The 23191-nt window shown below is 41.4% G+C and overlaps 1 protein-coding gene and 1 long non-coding RNA gene across 3 annotated transcripts in view; both read left to right on the top strand.

Moving 5' to 3' along the window:
* Window positions 1-23191, top strand: part of NDNF (neuron derived neurotrophic factor) — a 57378-nt gene that overhangs the window by 5605 nt on the left and 28582 nt on the right. The gene's annotated exons all lie outside the window — the stretch shown is intronic.
* On the top strand, window positions 11834-19102 carry LOC140073208 (uncharacterized). Its single transcript, XR_011849189.1, has 3 exons — window positions 11834-11899; window positions 15396-15489; window positions 18480-19102. It is a non-coding gene; the product is annotated as an uncharacterized lncRNA (long non-coding RNA).

Genomic DNA, 23191 nt, shown 5'->3' with positions numbered 1-23191 from the left:
TATCTCCCGACAAGTAAGCAGATGTGCCGAACATCTGTAATCTATTCTGCACTGTGTTCTGCACTCTGTTTTTATCTTAAATGATCCTGTGGTCACTGTTTTCACTGTGTTCACTGTTTTTATTCTATTCTTCACTGTTCTTCATTGTGTTTTTTAAATTAAATGATCGTTCGCGAGCAGGGGAAATACTGTTATACTGGTCACCTAGCAACCCTTACGTTTAAAACGCATTGCACTCGCATTGCACTTGCAATGTTTGCGAGTGCAATGCGTTTTTGATACGTCCCCATAGACTTGAATGGTGCGTGAAAAACGCGCGTGAAACGCAAAAATAGAGCATGCTGCGATTTTGACGCGCGTGCAAACGAACGCAAGCACGCGCGTTGAAAACCACGCAAATGGAGAAAGACCCATTGAATACAATGGGACAGAGTGCAATGCGAGTTCTGAGCGTCAAATGCACGCGCAGAACTCGCGCGTGAAAAACGCCAGTGGAGAAGGGGCCTTAAAATCTCTGCAGCTCTCACACCTCTCACACCTCTCACACCTGGAGGGGCGCCTCTTCTCTTCTCCTCCCTCCCATTCTCATGTACAAGGTGTGCATAATTATGCATACAGCGAGCGCCCAAGACGTTCACCACCCCTCTGGGGTGCTCCAGGGCTGCTGTGTTATTGAAACGGTCCTGTAATTCAGCTTTACAGCTGCTTCATCTGCAGTACTGTATCAGTATGTAAGTAATGACGGCTCAAAACCACTGTATATAAGTGGTTGATTTCCTTTAACTCCTTAAGGACGCAGCCTGTTTGCAGGTTAAGGCTCGCAACTTTTTTTTGAAATTTGACCAGTGTCTCTTCCTGTGGTAATAACTTTTGAACACTGTTACTTATCAAAGCGATTCTGAGATTGTTTTTTCCCCACATGTTGTACTTCATTTTAGTGGTAAATTTTGGCTGATAAGTTTTGCGTTTATTTACAAAAAAAAGAAAAAAATGATGAATTTTTAGAAAAATTTGCCATTTTCGAAATTCAAAATCACCGCGTTTTCAGGCAGATAAATTTACCACCTAAATAACTTGCAGAATAACATTTCCCATTTGTCTACTTTACATTTTCATAATTTTTGAAATGTTTGGATAATTTATTTTGACGTCACGCGGCCTACAAATCGAATAGCGATTTTCTGTATTTTCGGAATTGACTATTTTGGGGATAAATACTGTTTGAAATCAAATTTTACATATTTAGCAACAAAACCCCCTATATAACCAACCCATTTTCAAATCTGCACCCCTCAAGCTATCAGAAACAGCATTTACAAAGATTGTTAACCCCTTGAGATCTTCATAGTAATTGAATCAAAATGGCGGTGAAATTTAGAATGGTCAAATTTTGTCGGTTATACGTTCATTTAGCCCTAAAATTTACACATTTCCAAAAGATAAAAAGAGAAAACTCACCATAAAATTTGTTCTACAATTTCTCCTGAGTGCAGCGACCCCCCACACGTGGACATTACTTGTGTTATGGGGGCACAGCGAGGCACAGAAGAGAAGGAGCACCCTGCAGCTGCCAGGATTTTAGTTTTCTGGTTGCCCCCTTTTGAAGGCTATAAAATTTTCGCTTTTCCGTTATTGGGGTCATGTGATGGCATTTTTTTTGCGGGACGAGATGCTTTTTCCAGTGTTACCATTTTGGGGCTGGTATCACCTATTGTTGAAAATTTTGGAACTTTTTTTGAGGTCATGAGTAGAAAAGCATCAATTCTGTACTGGATTTTTTACTTTTTTTTTTTTCGTGTTCACCGTATAGCCTAATAATCATGTTATCTTTATTCTATGGGTCGATACGATTACGGGGATACCAGACATGAATATTTTTTCTTATGTTTTACTAAATTTGCCAAATAAAACCCTAATGTGGGGAAAAATCTATAATTTTTGCATCGCCGTCTTCCAAGTGGCATAACATTGTTACGTTTTTGGCTACAGAGCTGGTTGATGGCTTGTTTTTTGCGGGACATGTTGTTCTTTACAACAATATCATTCTGGAGTATATATGTTTTGTTGATCACTTTTTATTGCATTTTTAGTGGGATATAATAGGTAAAAATCATAATTTTTGGCGGGTTTTTGGCGGGTTTTTTTTACGGCGTTCATCATATGGGTTCAATAGTTATTTAGTTTTATTCTATGGATTGTTACGGACGCGGTGATACTATATATGTGGGGTTTGTGTTATGATTTAGACTTTTTTGAGCGTTATATGTCTCTTTATATGTTTTGGGGCTTATGGGCATTTTTAGTGATTTATAAAGTAATTTTTTATTGAAAAACATTTTTTTGTACATTTTTTACATGATCCACCATGGGATATGAACAAGCAATCATCTGATTGCTTGTTCTTGATAATACTCTGCAATACTAATGTATTGCAGGGTATTATCAGTGCCAGCCTATGCAGATGCATAGGCTGACACTTTGCCTTTAAGATGACGTCACAGACGCCATCTTAAAGGTAAACCCTCCAGGCTTTTCTGGGGTCCCGATCGGACCCCAGAGGAGCCAAAACAGCGATCGCCCCCCCCGAAAACGGTGCAGGGGGGCCGATCGTGGGGTAAAGACCCCCAGAAGGCAGGTTAAATGCCGCGGTCGCGTTGACCGCGGCATTTAACGGGTTAAACACCCGCGATCGGAGCCCACTCCGACCGCGGGTGTTAGCCGGGGATGTCAGCGGTAAATTACCGCTGAAATCCCGCGGCTAACGATGCCGGTTCGGCTGCTATACAGCGCTGAACCGGCATCGGCTCTGCGCAGTAGCTGTACTGCGCTGAGTGCTAATCGCGGGACTCAGCGCAGTACAGCTACGGCGCAGAGCGCTAAGGGGTTAATCCAATTTCTATGGTAAAATATAATGTTGTTAAATACTTTTGAATATTTATTGTACATTTAATAACGTAGCAGGTCAAATGAAGACATTGGGCCACATTTACTAAGGGTCCGCAGACTGCGATTCTGTCGGGTTTCCTGTTTGCGCCGAATTGCCCCAGGTTTTTGGCACATGCGATCGGATTGTGGTGCGATGGCTTGCATGCAACACAAATCGGAGGGTGTGCCGTCAGTTAATCCAACTGATTCAGACAAACCGCAGAATTTAAAAATGAAATTGTGTCGCAAGACCAAGCACTTACTTACACCAGGAAGAAGAAGGTGAACTCCGGTGGACCTCAGCAGGGAAGCGACACATGCAGGAAATTGGACGCACAACCTTAGTGAATCACGGCAGACCCGAATCCTCGTCAGACAACGCACAGCGGGGATTGCGACGGGACAGGTAAGTTAATGTGCCCCATTATTCTTAATGTTAAAGGAGTCTACCAGCTCCATAAGTGCAACAGGTAAAAAAGAACATTGCGGGAGATACATCAACAGTTTTCGCCAGAATTTTGTTATAATTTCTACCTTAAATGCATCCCTTTTTGGATGTTTTTTGACTAATCTAAAAGAGGGCGTCCCTTGGGAAAAGGGGGCATGACCTATCCTTGGCACCAGCATTTAGTTGGGGCACCAAAACAATTCAGCTGGCGTAAACTAGACCTACTAATAGCTGGTCTAAAGTCTGACTCCACAGTCTTACACTGCACCAGATAAACCATCATGCAGTGTGATTTATCTGGAGCAGAATATGATTGTGGAGTCGGACTTTGCACTGGTGTATTTATTGACTGTTTTAAGAAATCACCCCCATTGTGTTTGGCACTTTATAACATACATGAGTCGTAGTAATCTGGCAATTTAGTTTTTTATGTAAATGGAGTTCTCAGTATTCCTGGGGTATGTCTGCAGGTATATAGTTTCTTTTTCCCATGATGATGACATCGATTGATGAAGGTGGTTTGCATAGAAGAAAACAGGTATGACTAATTGTCAGTGCTCCTGCATTTGAGAGTGCAGTACATTGCTGTCAATATTTACAAAACACATGTGTTTAAACGTCAAAGCATGTGTAAATGTATGCATTTGTTAACATTATATTACAAAATGTGTTAACATTGCATTAACTCATGTGTTTTGTAAACACACTGTTAACAGCAATGTAATCAGGCAAATCTGCTCTTAAACTTTTAAAATTCTCTTGTCTAGTACCACACACAGGTATTTTGCTCTGAAAAAGGATGAGTATTATTTTTGCTACACATGGGACATGTGTCAGGTGCTGTTGAAGTGATGGATGGCTGAATCAATCAGCTGCTGGGGTTCGGGTCTTGGGTCTCCATTTTACTTCACTGCCCATTCAGTGGTGGATCGACTTGTCTCTTGGCACTTGTAGTCCTACTGTACTTTCTGGCCCTTGCTTGAACCTTTGATTATTCTATTTTCCTCATAATTTTGTACCCTGTCACCATCTTGGTTTTTGACCAGCTTTACCTGACCTTGCTGTGTCTGTCTTTCTCTCTGTTTGAACACATGCTCTGTGCACGTACCCAGAGTAGGGACCATTCTCAAGTTGTCACATTAGGATTAGCACAGTGTGGCCATGAAGACAGGGACAGAGATTGTGGGAGCATGGGGCTTGCTTTTCTACTGTTTTGACTCTCATTTGGAAAAGACAGAATTTATTGTCAAACAGATGGCTTGGAAACAGGAAAGGCATGGTTGAAAACATATTAAAGTGCCATATACAATTCTGTTTTTACTTTCTTTGGCAGCTGGTACCTTCCCTTTAACTTAGTTTAGCCTGTGTTTATTACTTTGTTTTGACATCTCTTTATTAAATGCTTTTTACTTTCATTATTTTTGTTATAAATTTTAGGCCTTTCATTAAAAAAATGCCACAAGCAAAAATAGTTTAAGACTGCTTCCTGCACCTCTATCCTTCCAAGTCATATGAGTGGAGGGAATTTTCAAAGTGATGAAAAGCATTGGGTAGCCCCCTTTATGCTACATTTGTCTTTTAAGTCTATAGTTAGATCTGTAGTTGAAATTAAAAACAGACATAACCATGAATGTCAATGTGAATGTGAGTATATGAACTGCAATATGGCTAGAGCAATGATTATCTGCTCCCACTTCATGCTGCTGCTGACAATAATTAGTGTGAGCAGAAATAGAAATTACATATGCTATACATCAACCATGCTGCATGTCCAGGATATGAAGAGCTTTGTCTACTAAGTGTAAAGTGAAAATGAGCCTATTTTATGTGTAGAATGTTTTATTATAAGATGTGAACTGGATCTGTTTAAAATAGAAATAAAATTTTTTACAGAAGAACAATCATGATAAAACCCAATAGTTACTTACTTTTCAACAAACCTTTTCATAAACAAAAGTTTGGATAAATATAAGAGACTTTGCAAAATACCTTGTTAGAGAAAGAATCTGATTTCTCCAGTTATCAAGCTCTTTTACTACGCCATCCCACCTAAATTAATAATCACTCTGATAATCGATGAATCAGTCTTGGTCTACCAAGACTGACTTTTCACTCACAGAGGTTGTGAATTTCATCACCATTACATCTAAGGAGGGAAGGTGGAAAGGAAAAGGTGCCCTACAGCTACTAACATTGTGGGGCGCATTTACTTACCCTGTCCAGTCGCGATCCAGAGGCAGGTTCTACGACGCTGATTCGGGTCCGGTCGGGATTCACTATGGTCGTGCACCAGATGTCCACCAGTTATCGCTGCTGCGCTGAAGTCTGCTGGAGTTCACCTTCTATTTCTTAGTGTAGGTAAGTGCGTGTCAAGCAATGCATTTTTTGAAAAAATTCCACGTTTTTTCCGAATCCGTCAGGTTTTCTGACGGCCACGCCGTCGGTTTCCCTTCGCATGCATGCCGATGCGCCACAATCCGATCGCGTGCGACAAAAACCGGGGGCAATTCAGGGAAAACGCCACAAATCAGTAATATTTGGGAAACCCAACGAAAAATAGTGATTTGGGCCCTTAGTAAATGACCCCCTGTGTAGTTTATTGACTTACAGCTGTAAGAATCCCATCAATACTGATCACTAGATCTATGTAATATCCTATCATTCTTATCTAAAAGTTATTTCTTTCTCCATATGTCTGTTTCTTTTTCTGCTCTATTTCTCTTTAATGAACCATCATTAACATTTGAAAAATATGTAGCAAGTATAATAATACTAAAAGTGTTTCTTACCTGTAAGTGCTTTATTCACCTAAATACAGGATAGTACCTTCATATAATGGCATATATTATCCTGCTGCAACTCTTAACAGATAGAGAGAGTTATGAAATCATATACAGTACAACAGACATAATAGCATCTAGTATCCAATCCCGATTTGAGGGAAGATTGAGAGTTAGAGATCAAGGCTGCAAAAGTAAAAATTACTACAATACAGAATAAAAATTATACATCATAATACATATTCACTAAATTACTGATTTATGTATGCTTGATGAATTCATATGAAGTGAGCATTCAGAGAGCAATGTGTCTCCGGCAGGTAGTGTGAACCATTTCCCTTAAACACAAAATCTTAGACATGCTGAAACTGTAATGATAGTTCCCCACCTATTATTAAAAATAATATTCCCCCAGCTCTTGTGATAGAGCCCCTATAGCAGTGATGTCGCACCTTTCATGGACTAAATGTGTCACGGGTGTGTCTCGGATCGCGTTGTGGTGCGGCCCCCACCCAGTCTGGTCCACGTGTGCGTCCCCACTCCCTAGTGTGCGCCGGCACTCTGGGATTTAAAGGGCCAGTGGACTGCTGATTGGCGCTGGCACTCCCGGGTTTCCTTAAAGGCCGGCTGTTCCCAAGATTCCCTGCCGGATCTTTAAGCTCTATTGCCTATGAGAAAGCTTTCTTTGTGTTCCTGTACCTGTTCTCCTGCCTGCCTTGCCTGTTTCCCTGTTGTGACCTCGGACCTGGCCTATGACCTCTGTATCTCTGCCTCCTGCCCTGACTTTTGTGCCTGTTCCTGACCTCGAGCCTGGATTACGATTCTATATCACAACCGCCGCTGCCACTGGGGGCTAGCCTGGAACGACCTGGTGGCACACCGCCGCAGCAAGACCATCACGCTTTGCGGCGGGCTCTGGTGAAGACAGGTGCCATTTAGATCCCCCCCCCCCCAGTACCATCTCCCCCGGTGGTCCAGGGGGTCCACTGACCCCGAAACCCTGACAGTTAGATCCGGTCATGGACCCTGCTGAGGTGACACTTCCAATACAGGCTGATATCTCCAGGGTTGTCGCCTAGCAGTCCCTGCAGATTGCTTCACGAGCAGAACTACTTGGTCAAGTCACCGTGGCACTGCAACAGCTGATTTCCTCCGTGCCCCAGCTTCAGGCTTGAGGGACAGTTCCCATTCCTGCGGCAGTTCCTGCAACCCCTCCCGTTACTCTGACTTATCTACCAGCGGCAGAACCTAGGCTAAGACTCTCTATGCCTGACAATTATGATGGAGATCCCAAGTTGTGCAGGGGCTTTATTACCCAGTTTGTCACCGAAAGCTCGATTCATCGTCAGTCTACATTCCGGGAAGGCCCTGGCCCGGGCTACACCTCTTTGGGAGAGACGCGATCCAGTCACAGCCGTCGATACTGCATTCCTGGCTGAATTCCGCTCCATGTTTGACGAACCTGCTCAAGCCTCCTCAGCTGAAACGGTGCTGCTGGACCTGTGCCAAGGAGACTGATCCGTGGGCGAGTATGTGTCAAGATCCGTACTCTGGCTCCTGAGCTCTCCTGGAATGACGCTGGTATGGCTTCTACTTTCAAAAAGGGACTGTCTTCCCAGGTCAAAGACCCATTGGCCGCTCGTGACCTGCCTGCTACTCTGAGTGGTCTCATCACCCTGGCCATCCAGATAGAAGTGCGGTTTATGGAGTGTGCTGGGGAATTGCATCACGACAGGGCCGGCTCCAGGTTTCAGTGGGCCCTTGGGCGACAGAGCCTCAGTGGGCCCCTTTGCAGTAAACTGGCGTAGATTCATTTTATACAGGCTTCTCATCCCCATAAGTTTAATTGTATGCAGCCCCCCTCCCCCACATAGATTATATGCATCCCCCTCACCACCCATTATATGCAGCCCCTCTCCTCTCCCCCCAAACATTACATGCAGCCCCCTGCATGCACCCCCCATTCATTATATACAGCCCCCTCCTCATCCTCCCATTCATTATATACAACCTCATCCTCCCATTCATTATATACAGCACCCTCCTCACCCCCCCATTCATTATATACAGACCCCTCCTCACCCCCATTCATTATATACAGCTCCTCCTCATCCCCCCATTCATTATATACAGTCCCCTCCTCACCCCCCCCATTCATTATATACAGTCCCCTCCTCACCCCCCCATTCATTATATACAGTCCCCTCCTCTTCCCCCCATTCATTATATACAGCTCCTCCTCACCCCCCCATTCATTATATACAGCTCCTCCTCACCCCCCCATTCATTATATACAGTCCCCTCCTCACTCCCCCATTCATTATATGCAGTCCCCTCCTCACCCCCCCATTCATTATATACAGCTCCTCCTCACCCCTCCCCCATTCATTATATACAATCCCCTCCTCACCCCCATTCATTATATACAATCCTCTCCTCATCTCCCCATTTATTATATACAGCCCTCCTCACCCCCCCCATTCATTATATACTGCTCCTCCTCATCCCCCCATTCATTATATACAGTCCCCTCCTCACCCCCCATTCATTATATACAGTCCCCTCCTCATCCCCCCATTCATTATATAGAGTCCCCTCCTCTTCCCCCCATTCATTATATACATCTCCTCCTCACCCCCCCATTCATTTTATACAACTCCTCCTCACCCCCCCATTCATTATATACAGCTCCTCCTCATCCCCCCATTTATTATATACAGCCCTCCGCACCTCCCCATTCTTTATATACTGCCCCTCCTCATCCCCCCATTCATTATATACAGTCCCCTCCTCATCCCCCCATTCATTATATACAGCCCTCCTCACCCCCCATTCATTATATACTGCTCTTCCTCACCCCCCCATTCATTATATACAGTCCCCTCCTCACCCCCCCCATTCATTATATACAGTCCCCTCCTCACCCACCCCCCATTTATTATATACAGCCCTCCTCACCCCCCCCATTCATTATATACTGCTCCTCCTCATCCCCCCATTCATTATATACAGTCCCCTCCTCACCCCCCATTCATTATATACAGTCCCCTCCTCATCCCCCATTCATTATATACAGTCCCCTCCTCTTCCCCCCATTCATTATATACATCTCCTCCTCACCCCCCCATTCATTATATACAGCTCCTCCTCACCCCCCCCCCATTCATTATATACAGCTCCTCCTCACCCCCCCCATTCATTTTATACAGCTCGTCCTCACCCCCCCATTCATTATATACAGCCCCCCCCCCATTCATTATATACAGCTCCTCCTCATCCCCTATTCATTATATACAGTCCCCTCCTCATCACCTCCATGGACTAGTAAATGTGAGCATTAAAAATAAAAGAATAGTACTCACCTTATTCTTGTTCTAGGTCCGGAGCTTCCCCCTTCGCTGTCTTCCTCCTCCTGCCGGCAGCCGCACAGCGTCCGGAGCGCCGCTTTACGGTGCCAGCACCCGGCATGGCCCGGCTGCTGGAGAATGAGATGTGGCTACGAGTGGGCCCTCCTAGCAGCTGTGGGCCCGGGTTTGCCGGGTGCTGGCGCCGGCCCTGCATCACGAGCAACCTCAGAATCAGCTTCCTCAGCTACCTTGTTTTGCTCTTGTCTCCCAAAGGCCGCTCCAGCCTCCGGACGCACAGTCTGAAGTAGAGCCTATGCAAGTCGACAAAGCCCATCTCACCGCCAAGAAACGTTCAAGACTGTGCCAGTCCCAGCACTTCATTGGGGCTTGTTCTGTCCATCATCCCACATCCAGAAGACACCACTACCTAGGGGTCCTGGACAGAACATCCCTAGGTGTGAATACTGTTTCTCCACGCCTGACAGTTCCTGTACTTCTCTATGTCGGTACTCACACTCCTGTGCAAGTTTAAGTTTTCTTGGACTGTGGTTCTGCTGGGAACTATGTGGATTTCGCTTTTGTTTCCCGTCATCACATCCCGGTGGTTCCCCTCAAGCAGCCCCTTGGAATCTCCTCAATTAGTGGACAGCTTCTCTCCGATCCGGTCCGGTACCACACTGAGCCTATCTGTCTTCAAGTTGGAGATCTTCACATGGAGAAACTTTCATTCTATGTGCTGCCACGCTCCACTTCACCTGTCCTCCTGGGTCTCCCATGGTTGCAACTTCATGCTCCGGTCCTCAACTGGGAGACCTGCTTTTGGGGTCCAGATTGCCAATCACGCTGCATGGTGTCACCTCCTTCTGTCTTGACGTGGGAGAGGGGCCAGTTCCTCGGCAAATCACCTCTCCTGTACAACCTGCTCTCCGTAAGAGGTTTCTTGGGACCAAGAAGAAGAGGAGGAGGGCGAAAGGGGGGGGGTACAGTCATAGGTGCCCCCGCCTTCCATGTCTCGGATCACGGGACCTGGCATCAAACTCATCTCTCCACGCTCCTTCTCCCGTCCGGCCTGGGCCTAGGGAGCGGGAACGCACGTGTGCCGGCACTCTGGGATTTAAAGGGCCAGCGCACCGCTGATTGGTGCTGGCACTCCCGGGTTCCGTAAAGGCCAGCTGTTCCCAGGATTCCCTGCCGGATCTTTGAGCTCTATTGCCCAAGAGAAACCTTCCTTTGTGTTCCTGTACCTATTCTTCTGCCTGCCTTGCCTGTTTCCCTGTTGTGACCTCAGACCTGACCTGGTGAAGACTCCGCTCCCAGGTGTCGGCTAGTACCATCTCCCGCGGTGGTAAAATGCAACCCAAAGCACAGTTATATATCGCAAAGGGGCAACATAGGAATTTGGGCAGTAACTTGTTGCTCCTGGTTCTTTGACAACTTTCAAACATATCTAAATCTTCCTCCAGTCCCAAGTAGCCAAGGAAGTTTCACTTTAACCTCTTTAAGACCAGCGCCTTTTTTGTTTTTGAGTTTTCATTTTTTATTCTCCACCTTCAAAAATCTAACTTTTATATTTTTCCTTGTAAAGAGCTGTGTGACGGCTTCTTTTCTGCGTAACAAATTGCAATTTATAGAGACAATATTTAATATTCCATGCCGTGTACTGGGAAGCAGGAAAAAAAATCCAAATGCAGTGAAATTGGTGAAAAAAGATATTTGTGCCATTTTCTTGTGGGCTTGGACTTTATGACTTTTACTGTGCGCCCCAAATTACATATCTGCTTTATTCTTTGGATCGGTATGATCAGGGGGATAACAAATTTATATTGGTTTTATAATGTTTTTATACATTTACAAAAATTAAAACCTCCTCTACAAAAAAAAATTCTTAAAGGGGTATTCCAGGAATATGAACATCTGCTAGAAAAACCCATGATGCTTTTAATAAGTGAATGTCAAAAAACTTAATGTCATTAGCCACAAAATGTAGCTTAATTAGTTTGATTTTATGATTCACAAAATTTTATGGCCTCTCTAAAGTATGAGAAGTTATCACCAAGATGGCCGCCACTGGAAACCACAAGTCCCAAGATCCTTTAGTTCTCAGTAACTTCTCCTACTTCTTATGCTCTGCTCCCAGTGATGATCTAACAGGTTTACCTGCTCTGTTACCATAGTAATGATGTGTAGCTGTCATCACCAAACACTGGCCATACTGAATGCACTGCAACCGACCGACTACAGCCAAACGTAGTGGTGATCACATGACCTGCCCAGGCAGCTGCAGGACATGTGATGTGGACATTTGACAAGCGGCCATCTTCTGTCCTGTGTCTTCTCCACGTGGAGGAAATTAACGGACTGATTAAAGGGCTGGTAGCATTTTAATTCTTCATTACAGGGTATGTCCACAGCGTTTCCTGCTGTAATTAGCAACTAATTACATATATTCTTATATATTGTTTATGAATAATGCTGATTCCTGGATTACCCCTTTAATTTTACCAATAATAATTTGGGCTAATAACTCTTTCATACTTGTGTATGTCATTTCAAATGCTACTATGCTACATTTGTGACATGGTGATCCCTACCTTTTTTTTATTTTACTATTTTTCAGATTCCCTAGGGTACTTTAATCCTAGGTTGTCTGATTGAGCCTACCATATATTGTCATAGTACAGTATGGCAGTATATGGGTATTAGAAACAATGATGCATGATGGGATTGTACGAAAGAACAGATGCTATACAGCCTCAGGTGTTACAAAGGCTGTCATAGCAACAGATCATTGCTCCCCGATGATATAATAGGGAGTGTCAATTGAAGCCATGATGATGGCGCCCCCGTGCCACCAGCTTTTTGCTGCCACAGTCAAAGCTTCATCAATTGCGGATGTTATCATTGGGTGTTAGCTGCAACATGCAGCAAACACTCACTGTGTAAAGAGATGACCAAGTCTGTCAGCCCTTTCCAAGCTGACATGTGCCCTATAGATACGTTACACATTGTTAAGTGTATTTTGCTGATTATGCATTACAATGGTGCATTATGGGAGTGTAACAAATGAGCAGGTCTTACAAAGACCGGAGGCTGTCATAGCAACATATCATTGCTTCCCCGATGACATAAAGGGGAGTGGCAATAGAAGCCAAAATGACGGTGAGCACGCACCACTAGATTTTTACCGCCACCAAAGCTGCATTAATCGTGTTTGGTAACATTGGGTGTTTGCTGCAATATGCGTGATGTATAGATATGGCACAAATAGTTAGGGGATGAAACAGAACTGAAAGTTGCCTTGAACTGCAGGAAGATTATTTGAGTCCTGTCTGGTTAATTCTGTGCTGGGGTAATAAAAAGAGCTCTGGCACTTGTGTGTCTTACAGAAATAGAGAGCTCTGGCCCTATAGCCAATCTGTGCCATATAAAAATACAATACCATAATGCACTAAGAAACTGTGTTGACAATAAAAGATAATTGTTTTATAAAAAATGTTTATGCTGTTTGTTACATATGAGTGTGTGGATTTCACATTGTTTTCCAAATCAGTTTGTTTTATGTACTGTATGCCACCATTGTGTATGATATTATGAGATCATAAAATATGCATTATATACATATAGTACATATGTAAAATGTCCATAAATAAAAGTTGCATTCAAAAGGAATCAGAAGTAATCATAACAAATATGATTTATATGGTTTATGTGTTATAGTAAGCCAATAAAACAGCATTACAGGCAGGGAAACTAATTCCGACAAGTTTGCCAGTGAGAATGCCAAAATCATAAGCAAACCCAATAATGTGGGAATGCATCATCCTCATGGAGTGGCGCCAAAATTCTTATGAGATCAGTTGGTTCAGAGAAAATCCCACTTGGATGACTACATATTTCCTGTTTGTAAAGCAAATTTGCAAACCACACAATTATCCACAAAGTGCAATGCACAAAAAATCATAAAAACTATTGCTGTAGTAGGCCCTTACTTCATGTTAACCCTTGACTTCTCATATCAGCTTCAAAATCATAAAGTAGTATTAATAAAGTCTGTGCTGCCTCTTGGATAGTGAAGACCAGAAAAAACATGCCTATTTTTTTCCAATATTTCTCCAGTAACATTTTCTATAAATCTATCAGGATGATATTTTCTGAAGTATAGTTGCTCCTTCACAAATCAGTGTACGGGGCACAAATAGCACCACTTTAATCTATAGTCTATGTCCTTTACAGTAAACCTAATTGTCTCTGTCTGGTACTGTGGACCCAATAAAAATATATATATTTTATATTATTTAAACCTTTCCAGCACACATACACAAACAACTCTGCTGATTACATTGTAGACTACACATAGCTTTACGCTCACATGCACAAACAACTCTGCTGTCTACACTGAAGGACTTCCCACAGAACTACTGAATACATACACAAAAATCTCTGCACCATACACAGGAGAACTACAGAAATCACTACTGCCCACATACACAAACAGCTCTACTCCATGCACTGGAGTTCTTAACTTATAACCCCCTAGTGATGTTTCCACAATACAGATAATGTTTACCCTCTTACTGTCTAAGCAGACACTTTATGATCCCTCTAGTGTTGTGAGATGCTATGTGCTCACAATATGCTTAGATCATCAGGATATAGGTTTATCTACACTTTCATTTAGCTTCTGAACATTCACTAGTACCGGTATCTGTCAACCACAATTGTACACAATAGGACTGGTAGAGACAGGTTAGAATTGTACCTGTGAAATTAGAGAATGTGTTATTCTGTTATCCTGAGTAAAATTAAAAATTTCTTCTTTGTGGGAATACCCCTTTAAGACTGTCTAGTACTTTGAATCTCGTCTTTGTTGGCTTAGTTTACGACAGGCCAACCCCCTTTTCTGAGACAAAGTCCCTTTTCTCACACTAGTCGTAAACGTGTCTTAAAACTAACTTAAATCCATGCTAAATATGGTCTTTAGGATGCAAATTACAACAAATAACTTGATAAATCTTATTCCTTTATTCTGGTGTAGAATAAGACTGAGTCTAGTCTAACTTTGCTCTGTCTTACTTTTTAGAAATCTGCCCCACTACCATTATGTTTTCTTAAATATTTGCTATACTTTCCTTTACTGTTTAAAGTAAAATATGTAAGGGTAAATTATACATACACTGTGTGCATACAATGTATCTTTGTAGAAAACCATAAATTAGTGAAAAAAGGAAGTTTTTTTTCCAATTAAGAATGTATATGCTAAATATAATTCATAAATGGTTTCTTGTGAATGGAAAAGACTTTACTAAAACATTTGATAAGTGTATAAATGCTATATTTATTTCTGTGCATAAAGTTTCATTTACAAAAATGCAATAAACAGCCTGGATTGTGGTCTGGACACCAGATTCACAGTACATAGAGCAACCACAAAATTGTACATGACTACATAGGCTTCTATATACTATACTTATCTTAAGTAGATGGTGTTGGTTGTTGCTATGTAATTTAAGGAGATTATGTTTTATGTAAAGGAAGGAATTTCATCAACATGTTTATATATGACACACACAGCTCCACACTCTTGTAAATGAGAATTGTGTGAGATTAGAGAAACAAGACCATTTTTTCAGAAACAATAATACAGTTGTCCACGGCTCAAGTCTGGTATTACAGCTCAACATTATTAAAGAAAAACTATATTGAGTGATTACACACACAAACTGAAGGCAGATGATACACTGTTTCTCAATGAAAAACATCACACTTTATTAAATCTTTAAATGTAAATCTCTAACTCTAAAGTCATAATGAATTTTACTAAATTGTCATGTTATTACTACTTTAAAAAGCAAACAGAACACTTCCCATATTTGCTGCTTGCCTTTTTCGTTCCAGAGTTATAGCACTTTCTCTTCTGATGCTTCATGTCAAAATCCTAAGCAGTAGTTAAGTGGGCGGAGACTAACCTCTTCCTGTATCTGCCATTAAGGTGAGACAAATTTAGGATGCCAATACTTTCGATTAATACTCTCTCATTACCGTATATTCCGGCGTATAACACGACCTGGTGTATAAGACGACCCCCCTACTTTTCTGTTTAAAATATAGAGTTTAACATATATTCGCCGTATAAGACTACCCCTTTTCCAATGCATACAAAACACCGGTAAAAATAAAAAAAAAAACAGATTTAAATTTAACATGGTCCTTTTTATAATTTAAATTCTTATGACATGCAGGTATATAGCAGGAAAACTGTCGCTCATAAACATAAGGCATACAACAACAACATTACCATTACAGCACAGCCCCCAGTAGTATACAGCACAGCCCCCAGTAGTATACAGCACAGCCCCCAGTAGTATACAGCACTGCCCCCAGTAGTATACAGCACTGCCCTCAGTAGTATACAGCACTGCCCCCAGTAGTATACAGCACTGCCCCCAGTAGTATACAGCACTGCCCCCAGTAGTATACAGCACTTCCCCCAGTAGTATACAACGGAGGGTGAGTATGCACCCCGATGTCTTTTTGAGGCTGCCGGCAGCTTTTTGAGGCTGCCGGCAGCCATCGCTGTGCAAACACCCGATCGCGGGTGTTACCGGTAAGCCTTTGCTGCAATATGCTCAGCCCGTGAGCCCTCTCCATGCACCGGGACCCGCCGTATAAGACGATTACCGGTATATAAGACGACCCCAGAGAAGACAGAAGATTTTTCTGTCTTCAAAAGTCGTCTTATACGCCGGTATATACGGTAAGTAATTTAGCAGTAAATCCAATGAGATTTCTACAAGTAAATCCACTGAAAACTGCCTAGTTTACATACAGGATGTGTAAAGGGACTAGCCATGCAGCCACGAACATGGTGCTTGTGATACAGATGTAGCACTGGTTAACATGACTTAAAGTATGTTAACTCATTTAGTTATCACAGAAAATAGGCAGATCTATGCATTCCACTACAGAATGTATCATTAGATCTAGTTAATGGGTTAAGCCAGTCAGTAGCTGGTTGACAGTTTAAGTCAATTAAGCCAGTGCTACAGCTGTAAGTAGTAGAAACCAGCAGTAAAATAGTTACAGGAAGTGAAGTGCTGTGTGAGCACTAAGGGTTAGTATCTTTCCTACTGTATACCAAGTGTTAGGAGAGCTGACGTAGGTTGGGGAGAGAGCTGCAGAGCAATCTAGGACACAGTTTGATGTGCAGATAGAGATGTAGAAAGTTCTGTAGAATCACATACTGGGATGGAGTGGCAAACAGAAGAGACCATCTATCTCACTATTCTCTCTCCTATCCACAAAGCAGCACACACAATGATTCCCTGCCAGACAGACACAAAGAGCATCACATTTGAAGAAATGTTTATGGCAGATGTGAATGCCAAGGCGAGAATACCCATTTAAGTGTATTGCGTCACAGGTGTCCAGCGATGCCCCGGTCCCCGGCCCGACCTTACCTCACCACGCCCCTGCTCCCGTCCGGCCTAGGCCGCAGATGCGTACCCGTGACCTAAAGCGTTCAATGATACTACACAACTCTAAGAAATTACAACTAAATATAACCATTACAATTGTCAAAGGGGTGTGTCCTTGTACATTCAAAATTGATTGGATAGTGTCCTCTTTAGAGGGAGCCTACTAACTCCCCATGCATTGTGCTATGTAGTCATCATGTGGTAAAGAAATACACTTTAAATATCTATAATAATAATTTTTAGTGCCATTGTATTCTGCAGCCCTGTATGGATCATGGGGTACATATACAAATAAAACAGAGACACAGACATTACATTAAATTAACATAATTAGATGAAACAATAGGAGTAAAGGCCCTGCTCGCAAGAGCTTACAATCTATGAGGATGAAGGAGTGACAGAAGGTGACTTGTACAATGGTCCCGCCATTCTTTAAAGGACATCAACCACCATTTTCTCGGGTTCCCATTCCCATGTCTCTCATTGGCCAAACGGTGGTGTCACCCAGCTGTCTAAAATTCCATCTTCCATCTAGGTATCCTGTACGGTTGCGTAAGAAATCAAGCAGAGAGACATGGGAGCGGTGAATAACAATGAGGCATAAATTAAGTTTTGGAGGAACCAGGAGGTGCTCGTTGGACGGGACCCTGAGTGCCTCCGACTCATTTGAATATTTTTAAAAGCTTATTTTCTCACTGTAACGGAGGCTCCGGAGGAAGCGAAAAGAGGCTGAGTCATGCCCTAGAGGTAACAAGGGTGCGTTATGGGACAGTCTGCCACCGAGATAATGGTGGTAGATGTCCTTTAAGGGACAAATAAATAGATAAATAATGCTTAATGAGCCAGTCACTAGCGACTTTTTATATTTACAGAAACCAGGGTGCATTAGTCTGCTAAGAAACCTGTTAAATGGTATTATTAGGTGACAGGGGGATAAATCAGTGGAAAATAAGAGAAACGAAAATGAAAGGGAATGTGATAGTCCTAACATAAAACATGGGTTTTTATAGCCCATTTCAAAGTTTTCAAGTTAGGCCTGATAGATCGAGGTAGTGCATTCCAAGGAATAGGTGTAGCGTGGATGAAAGCCTGGAAAAATATCTTTATTATTTATGTGCAATTTCAGAGAAATTTCCATCTTGATATTTATGCTAATAAGGCAGTTGACGCATTAAAGACATGTCCTTGGCACATGGAGGGCTGCTAGATAATAATAATTCCTTTATTTAGATAACACATATTACACAGAGCTGCACAGAGCTTGTCCAATTGGTTCCTGTCCACAAAGGGGCTCACAATCTAATCAACCTACCAGTATGTTTTGGAGTGTGGGAAGAAACCGGAGGACCAGGAGGAAACCCACGCAAACACGGAGAGAACATACAAACTCTTTACAGATGTTGGCCCTGGGACTTGAACCAAGGTCAACAGCGCTGGAGGGCTGTAATACTAACCACTAAGCCCCCATATATATATATGATATAACCATTACCCTCTCTTTTAGAGAAGCAGAAGATTTGTCTTGTGAGAAGCTTGGAGTGACATGGTTGAAGCAGGACTAGCAGTGTTCCGGGTGATGACCATCTTGCACTTACTGTCTCAGTAACATACATATTTAAACAGAAGTATCACAGAAACAGCATCATGCAAATAATAAAGGCATTATGGAAATCTCAATACATGTATGTACAGCATGTTGCCAGTAGATATTATGCTTGATGGAGGTTGTAAAAAAATGTAAAATTATTTTACTCCACCAGCAGGTTAAAAATAAGGTCAAATAATAAAGCTGAATAAAGTTGCCAAAGTGATTTGTGATATATCACTATTACTGAACATACTAGTGCAGAGGAAATACCAACTCTATCTGCCCGAATGGAACAGCCTGGGAAAGCTTGCAACTCTTCCTCACTTTGATATCTGTTGCTATGGACACTGAAATAAACTTGCATCAAACATGTATGAGAAACGGAATCAACCAGATTACTCCTACAGGAAAATGATTAGAATGTGATTCTCCGGAAAACAATCTTACATCACAGGTCTGTGGTTCTCCATGACATTACTTTTGGAGCAAAAAGCAAATATGTGGAAAGTTTACCATAATGGATACAAAACACAGGATTAACAAAGCAAAGGTAGATTGAAAAATAAAATGTGACATTTGCAGTGCATTTCCTTTAGGATCATAACCTTCAATATTTTACATATTAAAAAATAGTTAAAAACTAAACATACATTTTTTTTAAAGTATGAACATTTTCTTGTGTTATATTAGAAGATGTCAGCAGTATATTTCATTTGACAAAGTGCATAGCTCCATAGCTCAATTCTCTCACATTTCCTTCTACCTCTTCTTTTTAGGCTTCAAAAACCCAGTTCGGGAACTTTTTTTTTTTTGTTTACAGAACATGAGCTTTTTTGACAAACTTTTTTCTAATCACATAATATTTATGTATTTTTTCATTCCGCCCTATAGTCTTTATGAAAAAGCTCTGAATAAATTGAAAACATAATAATACATGAAATGTTAATGAGGTAAATAGAATAGTACAAGAGTTACTTTTAAAGATATCCCTGTCCCAACAGGTGTGTCCAAATTTGGAAGAATTTACACCAAAACATACCAAAAAAAGTTTCCATGCAAAAGTGATTCCATGAGAGCTAGTCCCTGGCAATCACAGGAACAGCCCAGTAAATAACTACTGTAGCTATTCTAAGTGGTGGTTAAAGCAGTTAAATCAAGTTAAACTGAGATCCCTCAGCCGAAAATCTGTGGAACAGGGGAGTAAGATTCATGCAACTTAATGGAGTGCTGGATGGATCAAAGGTATGGAGGTGGTTGGGGAACTTGTAATTCTCCATTCTGCTGATGGCAGGAGTTCTTGTTAGTCTACATGTATCCCTTATTCTGTGGATTAATGTAAAACTTGATAACCCCCTTTAATGTTCATCATAGAATCTTAGTGATTCCCCCAGCTGCTGTATATAAATTATCCAGACCAGGTTGATTAGTCCTGTCTGGACAGTGCAAGAAGCTCCTTGTAATGTGCTCAGGGCCGGCGCTATGGGTAGGCAAAGGTGGCAATTGCCCAGGGCCCCCTGCAAGGGGAGAATCTCTTCTTTCAAATGAATCTTGAATTTTGTTTCTAGGTGCTATGGATCCAGAGATATTCAGGTTTAAAGTGAGAATATATTTTTATATATAAAAATCACTCCCAACGGCAGTTCAACAGTTATTATCTCCATTTTCCTAAAACGTAGAAGCACAGATTCATATAAAAGAGGAGACTCTCTTCTTTCATAGGAAAACAAGAAGTAAGGTTCTATGTGTCACAGAGGCAAAGATACAGCCCCCTGAAGTGTCCCCCCCTCCAGATTCTTAGCCATCAGGCTGCAGGGAGAACACACTGCACACAGGAGCTGTTGCTCCTCACAGATAATGGAAATATTCACTTTATATGTTACTACATTTTGAGAAGGGATAATATCAACTAATATTCATGTTTTTAACCCTTCTCTATGCAGAACTATCTAAGAACACACTTTCTCTATAATTCCCTTTTATTTTGTGATAGTTTTTTGTTGTTGGGAAAATTGGCTGATACAATGCACATTCAAACCCAGAACATGTCCATAAAGTTATATGTAACACCAAAAACACACACATGTTCTGGAATAAAGTTTTTATTTCCCATCATCCTCCATTATTTGCACCTATGTTATGACGTTCTCACTCATATTCTTATGAAGCGCGGAGGGTTCTGTTATTGTGTGGCTAATACAATGTTGCACATCTAAAAGTGACTTTATTATCTCATTAGCTTGGTTTATGGATATATAGTCATTTATTTGGGTGACCATTGTGTAAGGAACATACAATGATAGATTTGTGTGAATTTTCTAGCTGAAAAGCAGATGTCTAGTTATTACAGTGTTAGTGATATTATAATGATTTATTTATGTGAACATATCAATATGGGACATTTGTGAACTCTACACATGTCCATCTATTACATTTAGGAGATGTGAAGGTAAATAGTTTCTGTTTGGAGCACATTTTTTGCCATCAAAGTGAAATTTTAAGTATTTTTTTGTAAAATGTTTCATTTCGAATCAAAGTTGCATGCTTTGATGCTATTTTGAAAATGGGGCAAGTGTCTGCTTTTAGAAAATATCGGTCCCTTTTCCCAATGGGCCTCACAAGTCTAATCAGCCTACCTGTAATTTTTTGGAGTGTGGGAGGAAACCGGTGGACCCAGAGGAAACCCACGCAGACACAGAGAGAACATACAAACTCTTTGCAGATGTTGACTAGTGCTGCAAGGCTGTAGTGCTAACCACTGAGCCACCGTGCTGCCCATCAATCTCCATATCAGCTATCTATCTCCTATAAAATTACAGTTTGTTTTACCATACTAAAGGGAGCCTCTTGCTGACTGTGACTGGTCATAAAATAGTTTTATTTTGGGCCCCACTTTTAGTTTTGCCCAGGGCCCCACGTTGTCTAGAACCGGCCCTGAATGTGCTTATGCATCTGCAGCAGTGTATCTACAGCGTTCTAAAGGTATGTTTGGCTCACAATGCATAAAAACAAATGGTACATTTCCTTTAAGAGAGGGTTGAATATGCCTCCTGTCAATGTAATATTTACAGATACTGTATAAAACACTGAGCTCAGAACTCCAACAAAAAAAATTATAAGAGTTACAATGGGATTGAAAACGATGTAGTGGTAAGAGGTCAAAATCTGAATTTGTGTTATGTTTAAATAACATTGTATATGGTAATATATCAACTAACTGTATTACTGTACACATGACATGATGAATGGTAAAACTAAACCTCTATATTTCATCTACGGCTGCCTAAACATGTCTCAAATACTAGGCTGACACACAACAGACAGAGGACAGAAAGCCAGTTATGAATTGTGGTAATGCAAATGAACATGTCATATTTGGCATTGTATGACGGTTTTAATTACAGAATAATGAGCATATGCTACGTGTTTTCTCAGCAAACATGACATGCGAGGGCTGCAGTTTTTTGTTGCCGGAGACATGGTGATGCATGACAACATTGTCATCTACGTTCCAGATTGATGAACTTCCTCTGCTATTGTAAACTCAAAGGGAGGGATTTGTATTCGTGTAGATTTCTATGGAGGGGCTCTGTGTGGTCTGCTGTCTCACTTACATCATAGCTCTCCAGTCCATACATCATTTTATGGCAGTCTGAAAACAGATGAAAAAAACTATAAACATATCTTATTTCAAGCCAGAACTTACTCCCAATATTATTTCGGTAAGATATTTTTACACACTGTTGGTTTTCAGTTGTTTCTTATAGAATTGGTGATCTTTACTAAAAACAATGGGGATCATTTACTAAGGGTCCGAACGCCGCACTTACGTCGGGTTTCCCTAATATTTCCGATTTGCCCTGAATTGCCCCGGGTTTTTGGCACACGAGATCGGATTGTGGTGCATCGGCGTCGGCATGCACGCAACAGGAATCGGAGGGCAGGCCATTGGACAACCCAACGGATTCTGAAAAAACGTGGAATTTAAAAAATTGTGTCACAAGATCAAGCATTCACATGCACCGGGAAGAAGAAAGAAGATCGTGAAAGGCCAGGTAAGTAAATTTTCCCCAATGTGTACAGTTTTTTTTCTTTTTTTAGAATTTTATTAATTTTAAGTGAACATTTCAACATTTCCTATGATTTCAATCAATTATTATGTTGAATGCAGTTTTATTTATTTATTAACTTATATATTTATGTAATCACAGTAGTAACCCCTTGTCTCAGCACCTGTTTTCCACATTAGTGCCCAGGCAATTTTTCAGTTTTTTTCATCAATCTATAACTTTTATATTTTTTGGTCACTATAGCTTCATGGGGTCTTGTTTTGTTGGGGGCAAATGTAGTTTTTAATAACACAATTTTGGAAATCACATGTCCTAATGGTGAACTTTTATTAACTCTTGCTGTGAAGTATATTTTAAAAAGAGCACAAATTACATTTTTTCTAATAAAAGTTTTGTACCTATGTAGCTGAACCTAAATGCCATAACATTTGAAATTCTTTGGCAAAGTGGTTATGAGAGATTTTTTTTTTCACGGAAAAGACCTGTAGATTTTATTTCTACACATTTGGGTATTCATAAAGGCTCCTGATTGCAAATAATGTAATCTTTTGTGTGATGGAT

This window comes from Engystomops pustulosus, chromosome 1, assembly GCF_040894005.1.
Source record: "Engystomops pustulosus chromosome 1, aEngPut4.maternal, whole genome shotgun sequence".
Taxonomy (NCBI): Eukaryota; Metazoa; Chordata; class Amphibia; order Anura; family Leptodactylidae; genus Engystomops; species Engystomops pustulosus.
Note: the sequence above shows the minus strand (reverse complement) of the source record. Positions and strands in the feature narration are given on the sequence as shown.